This window comes from Triticum urartu, chromosome 5A (assembly GCF_056163025.1).
Source record: "Triticum urartu cultivar PI428250 chromosome 5A, HENAU_Tu73, whole genome shotgun sequence".
NCBI classification, from domain to species: Eukaryota; Viridiplantae; Streptophyta; class Magnoliopsida; order Poales; family Poaceae; genus Triticum; species Triticum urartu.
In genome coordinates this window covers 188,754,332-188,759,346 of record NC_141877.1, presented here as the reverse complement: position 1 = coordinate 188,759,346, position 5,015 = coordinate 188,754,332, and the positions used below count along the sequence as shown (strand labels likewise).

The window sequence follows — 5,015 nt, the reverse complement described above, 5'->3', positions numbered from 1 at the left end:
CATTTGCAGCCGGACCCATATCCCAGCCAAACGTCCGGCAGACTGCCCGATCACTACTACATGAACGCAAAATTGTCATCTAATCTAACAATGCAAATCGGGCCCAATCGCCAAGGCTGACCAACAATCCCATATCATGCCCTAACGGCAGAAACCAACGAGGCAGAGTCACACTCTCCAGCACCGCTACGGATGACCGGTAACCCTTGCTGCCGCAATTGTGTCGTGGTGGACGTGTTGGGCTCCAACCATGACGGATGCATCATCGCCCTCACATTCACTGATGACGTGTATGCCACATGCCTCATCAAGAAAGAGTAGGGCATGAGAGACGGCGGCAACTCGAGTCTCGTGAGCTGGTCCGGGTCCCATGTCCTACTCTAATTCGTCGGTTAGTCACTGTGCTAGCATCAAACCAAAACCACATGTGTTGTCTTGTGAGCCGGTCCGGGTCCCTATCCTACTCTAATTCGTCGGTTTGAGCCCATCTGTGATGTCGCGCTCGTCTCTAGGCCCCCCCATTGTTGCGTGCTTCCCACGCCACTGTGCTTGTCATCGGCCCAGTGTAGATTTGTAGACCACCTAGCGACAACTAGAAGCACTAAAGCGAGCCGAAGGCGTAGCACCGTCATCGCCCCTCCCTCGTCGGAGCCCGGCACAACTTGTTGTAGTAAACAAATGGGGAGTTATCGTGCTAAGTCCTCACAGGACCAATGCACCAGAATAACAACCACCGCCGATGAATAGAAGCGTAGATCGATAGGATCCAACCTGAAAACACACACAACAAAGACAAAAGAAAGACCGGATCCAAGTGAATCCATTAAAAACAACCACCGACCGAATCCCGCGAGATCCGCTGGAGACACACCTCCACGCGCCCTCCAACGATACTAGATGCACCACCGAGACAGGGGCTAGGCGAGGAGAACATTGATCCATCTTCAGGGGGCCACCGCCATCTCGTCTTCCTGGGCAGGACACAAACCCCTAACAAAACTTGAAGAAGCACCTAAAAACAGACCTCTCCCGTCGGCAAGGGCTGAAATCCAAGCGCACCCATAGCCCTAAGGCCACAGGACACGTGGTAGATCGGCGGCGCCGCCGATGGGAGGCAGAAACCCTGGCTGCCTTTTCTTGGAAGAGAGACGAAGGGAGGAGAGACGCACTCCAGATCGCATACCTAAGACCCCTTTGTACAACTTTCGACATATTTATTTACAATTCTCCACAGAAAACATTGAAAATACCACATATCATAATTTTCATGTAAGATTTATTTTTTAAATAATAATTTGCTACTTATTTCGAATTAAATGAATTACATAATACTAAGTGGAAATTAATTTCTAAAATAAACCATCTCCTCGCAAAAATAAAACTATTACCCCTCCACCCGCGTACTCTTTTCCCTCCACTTCTCTATTTTTTCTTGCATCCACCCTGTGTCCCCACCGGTCAAAGACCTAGGCAAAATTTATCCTTCTATTTCGCCCGCGAGGAGGCACCGCTAAAAGCCACCGCCCACCCTGGCATTTTTTTGTCAGATTCAATCGACTCTCCTATCCCATAACTGCGGCGATCAGGGCCGGCAGTATGGGGGTGGCCGCCCGCCGGCCGAGCTCGGATCCACCACTCAACCATCCCCGCGCGAGCACTCCGCTCTATCCCCCCTGATTGCAGCGACCAGCGACGGTGGATTGGAGGAGGCCACCCGACCAACCAAGCTCTGCATCAACCAGCGACAGTGGATTGGAGGAGGCCGCCCCACCCGGCTCTCTTTCCACACCGATTGCAGCGACCGGCACCGGCTGACGGTAATTTTCTCATCCCACAAGCTCTAGACATAAGGGATCACCATTGAAGGGATTTAGGGGAGAAAAGCACATGCGGTCGTGAGATTTATTTACATCTCTGAATACAACGACCATGTGGCAAATCCATTAGCACTGTAAGATTTAGTCAGTCTTTATTCAGTTGTCGTGAGATTTCCTGTAATTCAAGGATCATGTGGCTTCCCTGTTTTTGGTTCTGCTACCCCATAAATAGTCCTTACCTAGGATCGTTAGAACTGAATGTGTGCACTTGTTCTTGATACAATATATGACCATATGCAGTTCACGTTGTATGTTCTTTATTTCGAATTCTGGATAAAGACTAACTCTGCACTTGTTCTTGTTCAAAACTGAATAAAGACTGAGTCTGCACTTGTGCAAAATTGAATAAAGGCCGAGTCTGCACTTGTTCTTGTTTAACTGAATTCTGGATGCTCCATATTTCCAAGTATGTTATTTATTTCGATCTGTTCTGCAACCCTCCAAAGCATCGTACAGTAATGTCTTTGCCATCATAAATTAGACAAGCATCAATTCCAAGTTAGCAGAACTGCTTGTTTAAAACTGTTTTACACAAACTAGCATTTTTTTGTCTACTAGCAATGAAAGCCAAGTTTCAAGAGACAAGTTTAACTAGATTTTAGTCATCTACTGTTGATAATGTAGGCTGGTACAAGGTTCTCCAGACATGATAGGCACATCCGAACAATCAGATAACATGATTACATTACAAGGCTAAGGTATATGCGACATCATCGCTTCACCCCTTCTATTTTTCCACTTGAAACTGTAACCTTCTAATTTATCTGCTAACGTGTAATGTAGATGCATTAGCATGCTCCACTGGTCCAACTGATCTACGACCGTCAAGGAGAGGTCGTGGATGTAGACCAACCATGGGGCATGGGCTTCAGGAGTATGGAAGCAGGAATGGAGGGAGGAAAATGCGTATTGATTTTACGCAGGGAAATTGAGACCTACAGACCCAGTCCAAGCTGCAAAGCTTTCTTCTGAGTGTGGCATCCACATCAGGAGCCGAATGCATGTTGCTACGCACTGGAATGACTATGACAAAAGCCCACTCACACATGTTATTCCCCATGCTATTAAAGATATCGCGGTGGGATAGTTTCCTTCAATTTCATACACGTGTTCACATGTTGCATAGTCAATTTAGTGATATATCATATATATGATTGGTATTTCAGCTTAACTTTCAGATGGAAAAGGATGACAAGGTTGGAAATGATGTATGCACAAAAGTAATCCAGAAGGGTGTTCGACAACAATGCTACAGGCTAAAGAAGAAATACTTCAATGGTTATACTGCTCAGGAAGCATTATCAAATAAGCCAGTGAACATCACTCATGAGAATTGGACCAGCCGTGTCAATAAATGGTCTGATGAAAGAAACAAGATTTGTAACAAGATATGTGACCAACAATAGTTTTTGCACTAACATCTACTGTACCATATGTAAATACTTATATTCATTTTCTTTATATAGGAAATATGTCAAATGAATAAGGAAAACCGAGAAGCTGTCAAGCATCACCAAAAGACTGGATCTATGTCTTATATTGCCTTTTTCAGCAAACTTGTAAGAATTCCAAATATCTTACTTGTACTCCTGTCTCTATTGCATCTGGCCAATATATATGTAGTAGTAATGTTACAATTTCATATATTTTCTATAAAAAAGACAAGTACAATAATCAGGACCAAAGTCCCATTGAGTTTTTCAAAGACACCCATACAAATAGCAAGACTGGTAGCATGAGCAAGCCGACACTTCTAGCTCATGTAAGATTTCTTCCTCTATTGCTTCTGACTTGAAATAAATTCTCATATTGGTCAAGTGTAATCTAGCATATGAACTTGGCCTTAGAATTAATGTTTTTCTTTATAATGTAGAATGCGATGGAAAACAAAAGGGAACCACAATCAGAAGGTGAGTAGCTAGTATCCGATACAGTGATTGTGGCTGAAGTTCTAACGGAAGAAAGTGCCCATAGCACCTTCCTTTCTAGCATGGGGTATGCATCAAGATCCGGGAGGTCTGGGAGCTCTACTTCATCAGCCCAGATCCGAGTTTTAGAAGAAAGAATTGAACAGAAGGATAGAGAGGCAAGAGATGCAAATGACAGGTAATTATCTTATTTCCCTTTTTGTTCTTGTTATTTCTATTTTGCTTGCTTCTGTGTGCACATTGCACTCATTACATTGAACGAAAGTTCAATTAAGGAGTGCTTCTTTTAACCTGGGTTATTGACTTGATATCCTTTTGGTGATGCTTCCTGTAATCAAGCTGTTGGTTTTGCATATTTTAAAACATTATAAGTTATTCTTGGGCTTACTATTTCATTGGCCCATGGGCATGCTTGCCTTGACATTCAATAATGTACTTCTCTATTTCAAATTGGTACCCTTGTACCTTGTTATCTTGTCTGATTTCATCTCATTGTGATGCAATGTTGTTGTGTTTTGTCATTTATAGGCATCGGGAGGAGTTATTCGCAAGACTAGAAGCACAAGAGAGAGCATTTCAAGAGATACAAAAGAAACAACAGGAACAATTGGAAGCTCTAAAGAAGAGCCAGCAAGAGAAGAATGAAGCTTGTGTAAAGAAGCAAAAGGAGACGGATAATCTGCTAGATTTTTGCTTGAGGGCTCAAGCAACTCAGCAATCCCAGTCCAAACCAGATGGTTCATGAATGCCATCCTTAAAGTGGAATCATCAAGAGAACATATGTGGTCTTTAGTTAATATTAGTTTTCATCTTGTCTATTGTCTGTGTCAAACTTGAGTTAGTTTTTTACTGTCACTTTTGTTTACAGAATTGTCACAGCCCTAGCTCTGGCCTTTGCTTGTCATTGCATATGCATCCATGCATCATCTTAAATTCCAGTAAATTGAATTGAGGGAATTCTCAACCCTCAGAAATCACCTCAGAAATATTCAACATTAAAAAAAATCTCTTCAAACAAGCCCAAGAAAATGTTCCTGTTAATATTTGGAAATATTGGCAAGAGATAAAATTCAAACCAATATTTTTAGAATCTCAGGAATATTTATTTTGGGCCCTTGAATTAATCCAATAAATATTTGAATTGGACTTATATTTATTATTTAATAAATATATGTTCAATAATTCTGGAAATTGTTGTGTGGTTTGAGTT

General features: G+C 42.6%; 1 pseudogene; it reads left to right on the top strand.

Moving 5' to 3' along the window:
• The first annotated feature begins 370 nt into the window (after positions 1 to 370).
• On the top strand, positions 371 to 4,550 carry LOC147970758 (uncharacterized; annotated as a pseudogene).
• The last annotated feature ends 465 nt before the right edge of the window (positions 4,551 to 5,015 follow it).